This window comes from Malus domestica, chromosome 10 (assembly GCF_042453785.1).
Source record: "Malus domestica chromosome 10, GDT2T_hap1".
Lineage (NCBI taxonomy): Eukaryota > Viridiplantae > Streptophyta > Magnoliopsida > Rosales > Rosaceae > Malus > Malus domestica.
The window spans coordinates 36,734,745-36,752,565 of record NC_091670.1 but is presented as its reverse complement, the minus strand read 5'-3'; positions in this window follow the sequence as shown (position 1 = coordinate 36,752,565).

The following is a 17,821-nucleotide window of genomic DNA, read 5'->3' as shown; positions in this document are numbered from 1 at the left end:
CTTTAACAGTCATGCACTTAAAAACCAAATCCTCATCATTGTTTTGGAAGGTACCCTAAGACACAAACAAACACACAAAAACAACTCTTTTTAGGTTTATCAAAACACTTTTTCCAAATTTTTTTTCAAATTTTCAGATTTTTACTTCAAAACACTTTAAAACACACCAAAACACACTAAAAACACTTAAAAACAGTGAGTAACAATCATTAGAAGTGATAGGTGATAAAATCCCACGAAAAACATGCAAAACAGTTTGTTTACCCCCCACACTTAAACCAAACATTGTGGTCAATGTTTAAAACAGAAACGCACACATAAGCAAACAAACAAACAACTAACAAAACATGGCAAAATAAAACAGTAAAAGAGAAGGTTTGAGGAACGCAAATCTGGTTTTGGAGTGAAAATTCCATCTTCTCCTTGTTGAATGCATGAGTTGCCTCCCAAGAAGCGCTTGCTTTAACGTCTTCCAGCCGGACGAATCTGCCATGTTAAGCTTTACTATTGCCCACGACATGGAGGGGTACATCTTCCATAACATGCTCCTCGAAATTCTCATAGTAGGGCTTTAACCGATGTCCATTCACTTTGAATTCTTGTCATGTTTTCAAGCTTTGAACTTGGACTGCACCATAAGGAAAGACATTAATGATAACAAATGGGCCAACCCACTTAGAACGCAACTTACCAGGAAACAATCGAAGGTGGGAATTAAAGAGTAACATTTTTTGCCCAATGGAGAATGATTTGCCACGAATCATCTTATCATGGAAAGTCTTTGTCTTCGCCTTGTAAATTCGAGCGTTCTAATAAGCCTCATGCCTAATCTTTTCAAGTTCATTCAATTGGAGCTTCAAGGTCCGTTTTGAATGTTTTGACAGCCCAATGCACCTTATGCTCCAATTCTACGGGAATATGGCACGGTTTGCCATAGATGAGCCGAAATGGGGACATGCCAAATGGTGTTTTATATGCCGTGCGATATGCCCATAGTGCATCATCCAAACGCAAGCTCCAATCCTCCCTTGTTGGCCCAACGGTCTTTTCTAAAATCTGCTTGATTTCTCTATCCAAAACCTCGGCTTGGCCATTTGTTTGAGGGTGGTAAGGTGTAGAAACCTTATGATTGACATTGTACTTCTTAAATAGTGCCTCAATGGTTCAATTGCAAAAGTGAGAACCTCCATCACTTATGATTACTCTTGGCATTCCAAACCTTGCAAATAGGTTTTTTTTTTTTTGGTCAAGGTCCTTGCAAATAGGTTAGTTCTAATGAAATCTGCAACCACTTGAGAATCATTAGTTCGTGTGGCTTTTCCTTCCCCCAATTTCGACACACAATCCACAGCAAGTAAGATATAAAGGAAACCATGTGATGAAGGAAAATGACCCATAAAATCAATGCCCCAAACATAAAAAATTTCGATAGGAAGTATGACATTTTGCGGCATTTGATCCCTTGCACTTATATTACCCATTCTTTGGCAATGATCACAAGACATACAAAAGGTTCTAGCATCCTTAAATAGAGTTGGCCAATAAAATCCACATTCTAAAACCTTAAGGGTTGTGCGTTGTGCCCCAAAGTGTTCCCCACATGCATAAGTGTGACAGAAGGTTAAAATGGAATTAAACTCCATATCATGCACACACTTATGTATAATCTGATCCGAGCAATATTTCCACAAGTATGGATCATCCCAAACATAAAATCTAGCATCCTTTTTCAATTTATCACGTTGGTTTCTATTTAAAGTGTTTGGAACTTGTTTAGCCACCAAATCGGCATACCAAGGCTCACTTACCTTAATGGACAGCAATTGCTCATCAAGGAATGTTTCAACAATGGGTATGGACTCCTCATCACGCACCATATGGCTTAGGTGGTTAGCCACTACGTTTTCACTCCCCTTTTTGTCTCGAATTTCAATGTCAAACTCCTGAAGAAGCAGCATCCATCGAATTAGCCTTGGCTTGGCTTCTTTCTTGGTGAGCAAATACTTCAAAGCTACATGATCAGTGAAAACAATAACTTTAGTACCAAGTAAATATGATCGAAATTTATCTAAAGCAAAGACAATGGCAAGAAGTTCTTTTTCAGTGGTAGAATAGTTTAATTGAGCATCATTCAATGTCCGGGATGCGTAGTAGATAACATGCGGCTTCTTGTCCTTCTTTTGGCCTAAAATAGCTCTAATTGCATAATCGGATGCATCACACATTAGTTCAAAAGGTAGACTCCAATCTGGTGGAATGATGTCGGGGGCCGAAGTAAGCATGTCATTGAGGTGTTTGAAAGCCTTCTCACATTCCCCGTTGAACTCAAAGGCCACTTCTTTTTTAAGGAGACGGCAAAGAGGTTGGGAAATATTTGAGAAGTCCTTAATGAATCTTCGATAGAAACCTGCATGTCCAAGAAAAGAACGAACCTCTCTAACCCAAGTAGGAAAGGGTAAGTGGCGCACAAGATCTATTTTTGATTTGTTATCCTCAATTCCTTTTTTAGAAATTATATGACCTAAAACTATGCCTTGTTTAACCATGAAATAACATTTTTCCCAATTTAGAACAAGGTTAGTTTCAATGCATCATTTTAAAATCAAACTAAGATTATTCAAACAACCATCAAATGAATCACCAAAAAAGCTGAAATCATCCATAAAAACCTCAATAATCTTCTCAACATAATCTAAAAATATGCTCATCATGCATCTTTGAAATGTGACAGGTGCATTGCATAAACCAAATGACATGCGACGATAAGCAAATGTACCAAAGGGACACGTGAAATTGGTTTTTTCTTGATCTTCTGGGGCTATCACAATCTGATTATAACCTGAATATCCATCAAGAAAACAATAAAATGCATAACCCGCTAACCTTTGAAGCATTTGATCAATGAATGGCAAAGGGAAATGATCTTTCCTTGTGGTGGCATTAAGCTTCCTATAATCGATACAAACCATCCAACCTGTTTGGATTCGAGTAGGCACAAGCTCATTTTCTGCATTTGTCACCATAGTTACTCCATATTTCTTTAGAACACATTGAACCGGCGAAACCCAACGACTATCCGAGATTGGATAGATCACAACACAATCAAGTAGCTTGATTATCTCCTTCTTCACAACTTCCATCATTGGAGGGTTGAGTCAGCGTTGAGCCTCTCGAGATGTTTTAGACCCCTCCTCCAAAAGTATACGATGCATACATGTGGTAGGGCTGATTCCTTTGATGTCGGCCAACGTCCACCCAATTGCTGTTTTGTACTCCTTTAACACCTTCACCAACTTTCCTTCTTCTTGTGCCATGAGTGAGGAAGAGATAATGACGGGCAAGGTCTCTTGGTCTCCCAAGAAAACATACTTCAAATGACTTCGCAATGGTTTAAGTTCAAGGGAAGGTGGCTGCACAACTGAAGGAAGTAACTTATTAGCCAAAATTGAAATTGAAATTGGGTCAAAAACTTACCAGATTGTGGTGGCAATGATTTGAAGGCAGCCACTATCTCAATCACATCTTCATTAGGGGGCACGGCAAGATGTTCTCCATACATGCCATTGTTTTTTAATTCCATTCCTCTTGTAATGACCAATTCAAGTGCATCTTCATTCAATTGTTCAAGATGGTCCTGCGCCAAGGAATCAATTACATCAATAGAAAAACATGAATGATCATCACTAGGATACTTGAAAGATTCAAAAAGATTGAAATTAATAACCTCCCCATCAAATTCCATTGTCAAGGTCCCATTAAACACATTCATCTTAGTGCGGGCAGTTTTCATGAATGGTCTTCCAATGAGGATTGGCAATAAAAGGGAATGGTCTGATTCTTCCATTTCAAGCACGTAGAAATCCGTCGGAAAGATTAAGTGATCGACCTGCACTAAAACATCTTCCAAAACTCCTTTCTGGGAAGTTTTGCCGAAAGAGCTGACAGACAAGGTAAGCAATTAGAGTTCCAAGCAATCAATCCCAGATCAAAAGTTTGATTTCGAGTTCCGGCTGATTGTTCTCATTCTCCCTTTCTTGTAGACAACAAGAAGGATAAAGAGAAGAAAAGATAGAAGAGATGATATGAGATACTTTTACTTTTGAAGAAGTAACTTTCCACAGGCTTATTCTTGAACTGGGCTGGAGGGTTTTCTGGTGCAAAATATATAAGCACACAAATTAAACCCTTTTGTTGACAATTGTAGTATATATGTAAGTAAGGATCGTTCTAGGCCGGGGATTATGAGGGATTACTAAAACACTTGAAACTGACTTGAAAACGTAAAACTAAGTTTGGAACAATAAACTAGACTCAAAGAATGCAAAGCTAGACTATAATACACTAAAACAACTTAAATAACTCAAAACAGCACAAAACAAGCAAATTGACTCAAAACAGACACTAAGAGAGAATTTGGACGAAAATTGGTTTTACCTTGACTCAAAACACTTAAAAACATAAACTAAAACAGTTTCTAACTAACATGACTCAACAAAGTAAAGGGGGATTTGGTTTTGACGAATTTGAAAGTAAAACAAACAGATTGTAAACTAAAACAAAGTTTGGATGAAATTGGGTAAATTGGATGGATGATGGGCTAGCTAGAGGGTTCTTCTCCATACATGACACACTTCCATACAAATCGATTTACAGTTTTTTCTTTCAATAAACCATAAATCTCAACAACCCAGATTAATTAGGTACGCTTAAATTAACCCTCATATTTTCCTTATGTCATTGAATTGGATGGAAATAGTGCATCGTAATCAAATTATTCTTCAAAAGTTCCCTACATGAAAGCGCATAATAAAGATACAATCAAAGATCATTAAGTTCTATGAAAATCATAAGTATTGACAAGGCATTTGTAACTATGAAAGCGCATGATCCTTATGCCAGGAATTTACTTAACACGATTGTGACTAGCAACCTCCACTACTTATGAATATAAGTTCATAATGATTAGGTGAAACTCCCTTATATCCTAGTATCAGATTTATGCATGCAAATTAAGTGTGCACTCTCAACCCACATACACAAACAAGTTTTAATTCAAACAGATAAGTAAATTGAATTCACAATTTATGAAATTACAACTGGATGTAATCAAATCATATTGCAAGTATAGTCATGGTTTCGAAATTCCCCCTTGCTAAGAGGGATTTAGTTCCCCATACTCGCAAAACAAAGATTATTAAACTTAAACATTGAAAACAAAAGAAAGATTACACCTAAAAACGTTCCAGCAACTCTAATTTGAATGGCAAGCACGTCCAAGGGCTCTCCTTCTTCTTCTTTGCTACAGCACAAGGTATGGTTGATGATTTTGTGGTGAATTATGGTGGTGGATGAGTGATGGGTGATGAGAGTGTATGGGTGCGACAGAGAATGAATGATGTGCGTTGGAGAATGGATAGGAAGAATGATGTATTTTTGTGGGGCAAAGGGAAGTATTTAAGGTTTTAGGAAATCAAAACCCTAACTTATTTAGGTTAACAGAAATTAAGTCAAAACTACTAGAAAAAAAGGAAAACAAAATCAAAAATCAAAGGAAAGAGTAAGGAGATATGCGACAAGGCTTTTAATTAAAAAGGAATGTGATTTGGTGCAGGAAATAGGAAAGAAAGGTTCTCCCTTGCACGGCAAGGAAGAGAAAGGGACAAGGAAGGTGCGGCAAGGGGTTTAGGACTTCTATAAGTTTTTATTTAGAGTCTTAATATGATTAGGAGTCTTCTTTGTTGCTGGAACTTAGGGACTTTTAAGATTAGGATAGGTTAAAACCAACGTAGGAAATCTTAGCTTAACATTCTTTCTTCTTGTAGGAATCCTTGTGTAAGTAGGAATCCTCATTCTTCTAGGAATCCAACTTCAATTAGGAATCCTTCTTCAATTAGGAATCCTAGCATCTTTAGGTCTTCAATTTCGTCCATCTCCCTTGCTCCAAGCATGTGATATCCATTCCAAGCCCAAAACTACTCCAAAATGCTCTAAAATGCACTTTCTTGCCTCCTTAGCCCTTTGGACCTACAAACACACGAAAATAGCTTAAAATACTAAAATAACTAAGAACTAACAACATAAATGCAAGAAAACAAGCTAACTAAGTCGCCTAAATATGCTCCTATCAGTTTCCTCCAGAGGATAAGGCCGACTCAAGAATTTGAGGGTCAAAAGAAGTCCATCAAATCTAGAGTACGTTCGACCCTGATGATATGGGATACTTTTTCTGTTGATAAAGTAGTGGATGTGGCATGGCGATGCTTTGTTCTTTAGCGACGGTGTCAGCGAAAGGTTGTTGAAACTTCTTGAGCTATTCGGATAGGGCAACGATGTCGAGCTTGGATTTGACTTAGACTCCTCCGTCTAGATTATGTGGTTCTGCAGGGGGCGTCGTGCTATAGTGATCTGTTCCAGCTCATCGTTGAACCTTCTGCTTCAATCTTTTGCATCACAGATATGGTGCACAACCTTTGCATTTGAATGGTCCTTCAGAGTACTACTTCTCAACGACTCATCCATGCTTGGTAGCTTCAGTGTAAAGAGCCAGTATCTTATCAATTGTTCTGAGGTATTTACCGAAGGGATTCGTGACCTTGACAACAGTTGAGGATGAGTACTCTAGAGCAATGTTAGGCAAGCAACCATGCAAAGATTCCGAGAAATTAGTTCCAGATCGGAAGTTTGATTTCAGGTTCCGACTGATTGCGTTATTCCTCCTTGTCCTGCAAGTAAGTGCAAGGGCAAAGGAAAAGACAAGGAAAAAGCATGATATAAGATACTCTTGCTTTTAACCCTGATGATATGAAATACTTTTGCTTTGGTGTGACTTGTTTGCAGAGGTATTATCGGGGGGGGGAAGAAAGCTAAGTATTTCAAGAGGCTTCGTTGGGAATGACCTCTCAGATATGAGGAAAGGTTGAGCATTTTTGCAGGTCTGCCTGTCCGTGGAGAATGGAGGTCGACATATATAGGAGTTTCCCCAATAACAAGTAGTAATTCTATTCCTTTACCCTTCTTGGTCATAACAATGTAGTGGGAGCTGCAAGTTTCACGTGTTTTAACTTTGTCAGAGCACTTTGAAAAAGTGGTATGTGCTATCTTGAAAGCTGATGTCGCGTGTGAAGATTGCAGACAAATTTTATCCAATGAAATCTTGCTCTCGAAGTTCGGAGAGCGATGCCTCTTCAGTTTTCGAACAAGCAAACCTGTTGGGGATCTAGCTCTTGAGATTCGAAGAGCGTTGAGCAATCCTATTGGGGATCTGGCTCTCGACATTTAGAGAGCAGTGCCTCTTTGATTTTTGAGAAAGCGATCCTGGTGGGAGTCTGGCTCTCAAGATTCGGATAGCGGTGCCTCTTCAATTTTTGAGAAAACAATCCTGGTGGAAGTCTGGCTCTCGAGATTCGGATAGCGATGCTTCTTCAATTTTTAAGAAAATAATCCTGGTGGGAGTCTGGCTCTCGAGATTCGAGAAGCGGTGCCTCTTTGATTTTTGAGCGAGTAATCATGTTGGGAGTGTTTTCTCGATGTGAGTAAAGGTTGGGCATTTTTGCCAGTCTGCCTTGCCACAGAGCATGGAGGTTGACACATATAGGGACTTTCCAGTTATCAAGCAGTGGTGTTGTTCCTTTACCCTTGTGGGTAATGGTAAGGCAGCTGGCCCTTCAAAATTTATGTGTCTAAACTTTGTCAGAAATCTTTGGAAAAGTTATATGTGGTACCCGATGAGCTGATGTTGCATGTGGAGATTGTCAACAGATTTTACTCAGGAAAATATGCTTCTCGAAATTCAGATAATGGTGTCTCTTCGATTTTTGAACAAGCTATCATGTTGCCCTTTCTTTTATAGGGGAACCAATTGTGTGCAAAAAGTACATTCATAAAGTTATTGCTTGTAGGAAATTTCCCCTTATTTTTGTACTTCAGAGGTTTATTGGACTCATTTTTGCTTCATCATTTCTGAAAATGTCTGGCCCATCCGACCGTCGTTTTGACTTGAACTTTGGTGAAGAGGCAGCCATGTCTCCTTAAGACAACATATGGCGCCCATCCTTCTTATCCCCTACTGGTCCTCTTACTATTGGGGACTCTGTGATGAAGAATGATATAACTGTTGCGGTGGTGGCCAGGAACCTTCTCACTCCCAGAGATAACAGACTACTTTCCAAACGGTCTGATGAGTTGGCTATTAAGGATTTTCTGGCTCTTAGTGTTCAATGTACAGGTTCTGTGTCTAATATGGCCCAACACCTATTTGCTCAAACCCGCCAAGTTGAATCATTGGCGGCTGAAGTGATAAGTCTCAAACAAGAGATTAGATGGCTTAAGCATAAGAATAAATAGTTACATAGGCTCACACATGACTATGCTACAAACATGAAGAGGAAGCTTGACCAGTTGCAGGAATTTGATGGTCAGATTTTACTTGATCATCAGAGGTTTATGGGTTTGTTCCAAAGGCATTTATTGTCTTTGTCTTTTGGGGCTGTACCGCTTAATGAAGCTTCAAATGATCAACCTTCGATGCCTTTTCCTTCTGAGGTTCTGCCTAGTACTGAGGCTCCGAATGATCATCCTCTGGTGCCTCCTCTTTCTGGGGCTCTGCCGACTGCTGAGACTTCTCTTGAGCAACTTTTGTGAAGGCTCCATCTTGTTTGTTTATTTTGATTCATGTATATGTACATATTTGTAACTTATCGGAGATATCAATAAATAAGCTTTGCTTCATTTCAACATATTGTGTTAAATACACCAATGCCTCATTCACTAAGTTCTTTGAATTATTTTTCTTTTGTTGAAGCTTGTATGTTGAAGCTTTATGAGTGAAGCATGTAGGTTGAGGTAGTGCTTCCTTAATTTCCCGAGTGAGGAAAACTTCTCGGTTGGAGACTTGAAAGATCCAAGTCACTGAGTAGTCGTGAAACTTCCAAGTACCGAAGTGTAGTAGCATATAGTATAAGTCCCCCAAGTCTCCGGTTGAGGGAGTTGATGAAGGAGGTGTCTTGCTAGTAGCCAAGTTTCCAAGTAACAAAACTTAACCATTTTCCTTTCTAAGTGGTAGCCCAAAACTCCTCTTTCATGTACATTTGTTATGAAAGTTGTTAGGCCCAAAGAATGGGAGGTCTAGGCTATCCTTTTTTTTTCTTTTTTTTTTTTCGAATTTTGGAATTTTTGATTTTTTTTTTTTGAATTTTCGAATATATATATATTTGAAGGTTTGTAGGTAAAGCTTTGGTGTTGAAGCTTTTGTAGGTGAAGCTTTGTAGGTGAAGCTTTTGTAGGTGAAGCTTTGGTGTTGAAGTTTTTGTAGGTGAAGCTTTTGGAGTTGAAGCTTTTGTAGGTGAAGCTTTGGAGTTGAATCTTTGTAGGTGAAGCTTTGATGTTGAAGCTTTGGTGTTAAAGCTTTGTAGGTGAAGCTTTTGTAGGTGAAGCTTTGGTGTTGAAGCTTTTGTAGGTGAAGCTTTAGAGTTGAAGCTTTGTAGGTGAAGCTTTGGAGTTGAAGCTTTGTAGGTGAAGCTTTGGAGTTGAAGCTTTGTAGGTGAAGCTTTGTGGGTGAAGCTTTTGTAGGTGAAGCTTTGTAGATGAAGATTTGGTGTTGAAGCTTTGGTGTTGAAGCTTTTGTCGGTGAAGCTTTGGTTTTGAAGCTTTTGTAGGTAAAGCTTTGTTGGGTACCATGAATTGATTTTGCTTCGCACTATCTTGATTAAGATAGTGTGAAGCTTTTGAGAATTTGTAGTTGGCCTCCATTTGTTGAAGCTTTTGTTGGTGAAGCTTTTGTGGTGAAGCTTTGTTAGGTACCATGAATTGATTTTGCTTCACACTATCTTGATCAAGATAATGTAAAGCTTTTGAGAATTTGTAGTTGCCCTCCATTTGTTGAAACTTTGTTGGTGAAGCTTTTGTGGTGAAGCTTTGTTGGGTACCATGAATTGATTTTGTTTCACACTATCTTGATCAAGATAGTGTGAAGCTTTTGAGAATTTGTAGTTGCCCGCCATTTGTTGAAGCTTTTGTTGGTGAAGCTTTTGTGGTAAAGCTTTGTAGGTGAAGTTTTGAGGTTAAAGCTTTGTTGGGTACCATGAATTGATTTTGCTTCACACTATCTTGATCAAGATAGTGTGAAGCTTTTGAGAATTTGTAGTTGTCCTCCATTGATGAAGCTTTGTTGAATTTCCCAATTTCCTTTTTTTTTTCTTTTTTTCTTTTTGGAAACTAGAAATTTGAAAAACTGGGAGAGACAACATATACAAATTTTGCTTCCACACTGTTGAGCAAGAGATTGTGATGCAAGCCATACCTTGTAGTAGTCAAAGGTTTGGATAAACCATATAAATGGAATTTGCTTCGAACAGTCTTGATCAAGAGTGTGTGAAGCTTTCTACGAGTTGTAGTGTTTGCATTGTTACAGAGGAGAAATGTCTAAAGCATATGCAAAAAGGCTGAAGAGCTTGATCTTCGTATACCATGCACTGAAGCCATTGTTGGCTTGCAATAAGACTTTGTTGGTGACTATAACTCCTGTTAGGCATAGGTGCTCCCCTAGTTGAGTTGTAAAGCTTGAGGGTTTTTGTATTATTTGTGAATGTTAGGAGTTCACATGTATAAGTTGTACCACTTGTCTTCTGGTTGGTGGAATGAATGGTGAGTTGCTTTTATCACTTGGTTGGTGGTACGAATGTGAGTTCCTTCATCACCTTTCATCACATTTCATCACCTGGTTGGTGGCACGAAGATGAGTTCCTTCTTCACCTGGTTGGTGGGATGAGTGGCAAGTTGCCAAATGATATTAGAGTACGGGTTGTACATTTCATCACCTGGTTGGTGGCATGAAGATAAGTTCCTTCTTCACCTGGTTGGTGGCATGAGTGGCAAGTTGCCAAATGATATTAAAGTACCAGTTGTATATTTCATCACCTGGTTGGTGGCACGAAGGAAAGTACGGGTTCTACATTTTATCACCTGGTTGGTGGTATGAAGATGAGTTCCTTCTTCACCTGGTTGGTGGCATGAGTGGCAAGTTAACAAATGATATTAGAGTACAGGTTCTACATTTCATCACCTGTTTGGTGGCATGAAAGAGAGTACGGGTTATACATTTCATCACCTGGTTGGTGGCATGAAGATGAGTTCCTTCTTCACATTTCATCACCTAGTTGGTGAGAATAAGGGGAAGGTGTCGAGGCACATTGTAGCAAGTGTTGAATGACACAAAGTATGTTGAACCCTTTCGAAACACAGTTGGCTTATGTATGGATGTGTTGGAATGTATGATGTTTATGTATGAATGTGTTGGAATGTAGTTTATGTTGATTGACATGAGTGATGCTTATGAATGTTTTGCTATGCATGAAGGGATCCATGTTTTCGATATGTGAACCATGTTGGTTGTAACACTTAGTATCACGTACTTTGTGTCAAGTTACGCATGTCGAAGCTCTGAGTTGGAGTATAGGGGTAGGTTAGCGTAAACCAAATGTTCCAGTGCTAGGAATGCAAAAGACTCAGAAGAAGTTGTCTGAATTCCCTCTTCTTTAAATATTTGCCGAATGGCTTGTGTGACAAAAGATCTCAAGCGGTTAAGAGTCAAAACATTTATAATGTGTATGCCTTCTTATAATAGCATTTCCTTCAGTACCTAATCCTCCACTTTGAAAGAGTAAGGCTTGGCCCCATAGTCATAATAGTCGACGGTACGTTCACCCCTGGTTGTCTTGATACGAACTTTTATCCCTCTTGTTGTAACGGGCTTGCTGAGAGTAAAAATCCTTCATCTTACCAAGAGACAAATACGTTTGGTGACTTAGCGAGTAGCTAAATGAGGCAGCAGATGATGCAATGGGTGTCTGAATGGCCAAGATCTACTCACTTGGTAGAACTTGACTTCCACTTCCCACTTGTTGATAGGGGTTAACTATATGGGGGTTCCCTTGGTATGTCCTTGCTTCGACGGAGGCGTGGTTGTAAGACTGTGCCATCACCTCAGAGTAAGTCTTCCAAGTGTTGGCATTAATCATGTACTTGAAGAAATAATCACGTAGGCCTGCCATGAAGGCTTTGAGGGCGGTCTTGTCATATGCCTCAGTGATGTGAAATAATCCAACACGTAAATTAATCCATATTGAATATGTAATTGTGGTATTAAGCAAGTAGGGATCGTTCTAAACCAGAGATTAACTACGGCTGCTAACCTACATAAATTAAACTCTAAAACACTAAACTAGACTTAAAAACACAAGACTTGACTCTATAGACTCTAAACTGACCTAAAACACTCAAATCAGCGAAACTAAGTTAAAAAGACTCAATTCTAGACCTAACAAGCGATTTAGACAAAAATAAAACTTATTTTGATTCAAAAGACTAAAAGAAAACAGATTATGACTTAACTAACTCAAAACACTCTAAAGAACCTAGTTTGGACAGATTATGACCTAAAAACACCAAATAGAAAAGGGGGTTTGGTTTTGACGAAATTGAAGTAAAACTAAACAGATTGCAAAACAAAGTAAACTAGATATGAAATTGGGTAAATTGAATGGTGAAATAGGCTAGTTAGAGGGTCCTTCTCCACACATAAACATATGCAACATAAATCGATTTCCAGTATTGTTTCTTTAAACCATGAATGACAATGCCCCAAATTAATCGTGAATGCACAAATTAACTCTCAAATTTCCCTAAATTCATTGAATTGAATGGACAACGCATCGCAACCAAATTATTCTTCTCAAGTTCCCTATATGAACAACATGATAGAGATACATTCAAAAATCATTAAGTTCCATGGAAATCATAAGCATTGACAAGGCAATTATAACTATGAACTGTATGATACTCTTGCCAAGAATCTACTTAACACGATTGTGACTAACAATCTCCACTACTTTTAATTATAAGTTCATAACGATTAAGTGAGAGTCCCTCATAATATAGCACCATATTCATGTATGCAAACTAAGTATGCATCATTAATCAACACACAAGAATAAATTATCAATCAAATAGATAAGTAAATCACATCCATGTTTTACGAAACAATAACTGAAAGGAATCAATTCATATTAAGCATATGCCCATAGCTTCGAATTCACCTCTAACTAAGAAAAACTTAGTTACACATGTTCACAACAATTGAAAAGCAAATTGAAATAAACATTGAAACTAAAACGAAGGAAGAAAGAACTCTTAGAACTCCAATGGTTGCAAGTGGCTTGTGCACAAGGTCCTCCTTCATCAATGGAAGGCACGGCAAGACTCATTCTTCTCCAAAATTGCATCAAAGGGTTGTAGAATGGTGTATATGGTGCAGCAGGATGTGTTTCTGAATGGTAGGGGGTGGTGAATTTATTTGTGCAGCATATATGTATATTTATAGGGAAAACTCACGGCACAATCCCTAAGGATTAAGATTGAACAATCCTTGAGGAAAATGATTAGGGTTTGGCAGAAACTAAAGATGAAAAGGATTGAGGTTTCCAGCAGATTCTAGGGCTTCTAGAAGTGGAAGAGGCACCAGAAATTTATGGTCTTCTAGAAAGGGTGGCCACGGCACCAATTTAAGGTTCTAGAAGGATAAAGGTGCGGCATGAATGTAGGGAAAGGATAGGCTTTCTAGAAATCAAGTTTTTAGGTCCCCTTGCAGCTGGATTTAAGTCACAAACTGATTTGGATAAGATAAGATAGGATAAAACTAGATTAGGCAAGGATAAGATAATATAAGGTTAGTTTTGATAAGATAAGGTTGGATAAGGTTTTGGATAATGTTCTTTCTTTTGAGCTGATTCCTTATCTTCTTTGTCTTGAATTTAATTTCTTCATCTCCTTATCATATTCCTAGCATTTTGAACTCCAAAAACGTCCATCCACCTTGGCCCATACATGTGTTATCCATTTAGTGCCCAAAACTGCTCCAAAATGCTCTAAAATGCACTTTCTTGCCAACTTTGTCATTTGGACCTACAAACACACGAAAATAGCTTAAATCACTGTAATAAACACAAACTAATTACGAAAATGCAAGAAAACAAGCTAACTAAACACATAAATATGCTCCTATCAAATTCCCCCACACTTAGCTTTTGCTGGTCCTCGAGCAAAACAAAGGAAACAAAACAAACAAAACATAACCTAAACCTTCCAACGTTTGCCTCAAAGATTTTCAATGAAACATGACACATTAAAAATCACTACTCACATAGATTTTAGTCATCCTTACCCTCAAGCGCATACTTAATCACAATCATCACTCACTAGCTCGCATTTAATCAATTAAAACAATGTTTTTTAATGTGGTAATATGCCTTAGAGAATTCTCTCAATTCCTCACCGGATATACACTCTATTTTCACACAGATTTTCTGACTGCACTCCTTATACTAGGTATATGTGAGAAGATTGATGTAAACATGTAGACTAGCCACTCACACATGTTTTAAGCAAAGAAAGCACTTTTTGGAATTATTAATGCATGTATATATATGATCTCATGAACGGAATACTACTACTTAGACGCGAGAACCAGGGATACCATATGCTCATACCAATCCCAAACTCCACATATTGAAACACATAACACCCAAGATAGAAGTCTAAGGGTTGTAACGGGGCTAAGGGTATTGGCTAACAAATAAGGGTAAGGAAAAACAAACGTTCTTAAAGCAATAGTAAGCAAAGCAATGAAATCAACTTAGAATTCACTCTTAAATGCAGCAAATAACTTGAAACACTAAGGGAATTTCATACATCTTAGAGTCATATTCAAAATTGATGAACCCTTTCTTCAACAACCAATACTTGTCAGTTCATTCTCACTTATTCCACAACTTTTTTTTTTTTCTTTTTCTTCTTCTTTCTGTTTTTTTTTTTATCTTTTCTTTTTCTACCCGTGCCATATTTCTTTGACACACAAAACACACTTTTGAAACCCTTCCCCCCACTTGTTTTCAACAATAATGTTGATCAAAAGGAATTCCCTCTAAGTCATGCTCCACTATACTTTAAAAACAAGGGTGTGGATAGTCCTATTCTAGGCTAGGTAAGGATAATGTGGCTAACAAAGAAAATAGACTAATTAAGGCTCAAATGGGTTAAACCTACAAAACAAATGCATGGGATGAAGGCTTTTTTGCTCTAGTGGTAACTACTCAATTTTAAGTTTTGAATGAAACGGGCATGAGTTCTAGTATTTGGAACTAAAGTGATGAAACGCATTCTAAGTAGCAACCAAGCAAAGAATAATGAGATCATGCAACGATTTTAGAAAGCAAGAAATCACAAATTAATAACTCTCCAAATAAAGTTTAGGCTCAAGTCTCTCAGGGTTGTAGCGTTGGTTTGAGTTCCTTCCTTCAAGCATGTTACAAAAACTGATTTTTTTTTTCCTTTGTGATTACATGTGAATTCATAAGCGTTAACTACAACCAAGCATAAACCAAAGAGCATATCATACTTCCACCCATGTTTGTAACTTTCTTTAACAGCCATGCAATTAAAAACCAAATCCTCATCATTGTGTTGGAAGGTACCCTAAGACACAAACACACAAAAACAACTCTTTTTGGGTTTTTCAAATCTTTTTCTACTTTTTTTTTTTTCAAATTTTCGTATTTTCTGTCAAAGACACACTAAAACACTTCAAAACACTCTAAAAACACTTTAAAACAATGAAAAACAACTCTAGTTATGCTAGGTGGTAAAATCGTACGAATTTGCAATAAAAACACTTGTTTACCCCCTACACTTAAACCAAACATTGTCCTCAATGTTTCAAACATAGACTCACACATAAGCAAACAAACGACACAACTAACGAACACGAAAAAACATGGCAAATTAAAAGCAAGAAAGAGTAGAGGTTAAGAACGCAAATCTGGTCATGGAGCTCGAATTCCTTCAATCCCTTGTTTGAACACATGGGTTGCCTTCCAAGAAGCGCTTGCTTTAACGTCTTCTAGCCGGATGATACCTCCAGTTAAGCTTGAATAGGGCCCACGGCATGGAGGGGTATGTCCTCCACGGCATGCTCCTCAAAAGTCTCGTAGTAGGGCTTCAAACGGTGTCTATTGACTTTGAATTCATGTCCCGTCTTCAAACTTCAAATTTGGACTGCACCATGAGGAAAAACATTAGTAACAACAAAAGTTCCAATCCATTTAGAATGCAACTTACCCAAAAACAACCGAAGACGGGAATTGAAGAGTAACACTTTCTACCATATAGAGAACGTCTTGCCACGAATCATCTTGTCATGTGCCGCCTTGGTTTTCTCCTTGTAAATGAGAGCGTTCTCATAAGCTTCATTCCTAATCTCCTCAAGCTCATTCAATTGCAATTTCCTATAGACTCCAGCGGCATCAATGTCCATATTGAATGTTTTGACGGCCCAATGTGCACGATGCTCTAACTCAACCGGAAGATGACATGGTTTCCCATAGATGAGCAGAAATGGGGACATCCCAATTGGTGTTTTGTAGGCCGTTCGATATGCTCACATTGCATCATTCAAACGCAAGCTCCAATCTTTCCGAGTTGGTCCAACCGTCTTCTCCAAAATCTGCTTGATTTTCCTATTCGAAACATCGGCTTGCCCACTTGTTTGAGGATGATAAGGTGTTGAAACCTTATGCATGACATTATATTTCTTGAGCAGTGCCTCAATGGTTTGATTGCAAAAATGGGAACCCCCGTCACCGATTAGTACTCATGGCATTCCAAACCTTGCAAATATGTTAGTTTTAACAAAATCTGCAACCACTTTAGAATCATTAGTACGGGTGGCTTTTGCTTCCACCCATTTTGACACATAATCCACAGCAAGTAATATATACAGAAAACCATGTGAGGAAGGAAAATGACCCATGAAATCAATACCTCATACATCAAAGATTTCGACAGAATAGATAGAATGTTGCGGCATTTGGTCTTTTGCACGTATATTACCCATTCTTTGACAACGATCATAGGTTATGTAAAAGGTTCTAGCATCTCTAAAGATAGTAGGCCAATAAAATCCACATTCTAAAACCTTATGTGTTGTGCATTGTGTGCCAAAATGACCCCCACATGCATAAGTGTGACAAAAAGTTAAAATCGAATGAAACTCAGAATCATGCACACACCTACGTAAAATCTGATCAGGGCAATGTTTCCACAAATAAGGGTCATCCTAAACATACAACCGTGCATCTTTCTTGAGTTTATCACGTTGGTGCTTATTGAGAGTGCTTGGAACATGCATAGTGACCAAATAGTTAACTAAATCGGCATACCATTGCTCACTTACCTTAATGGACAGCAGCTGCTCATCTAGGAATGTCTCTGGGATAGGCACGGCATCCTCATCATGCACCAAACGACTCAAGTGGTCAACCACCACGTTTTCACTTCCTTTCTTGTCCCGGATTTCCACGTCAAACTCTTGGAGAAGTAACATCCAACGAATAAGCCTTGGCTTGACTTCCTTCTTTGTGAGCAAATACTTCAAAGTTGCATGAATAGTGTAAATGATAACTTTAGTTCCAAGTAAATAAGAACAAAACTTATCTAAAGCAAATACAACAGCAAGAAGTTCTTTTTCAGTGGTAGAATAATTCAATTGTGGATCATTCAAGGTCCGGGATGCATAATAGATGACATGTGGCTTTTTGTCCCTCATTTGCCCCAAAACAGCCCCTAATGCATAATCTAAGGCATCGCACATAAGCTTAAAGGGAAGGCTCCAATCTGGTGAGACTATGATGGAGGCCAAAGTTAGCATTTCTTTGAGGTGATTGAACGTCTTCTCACACTCATCATCGAACTTGAATGTCACATCATTTTGTAG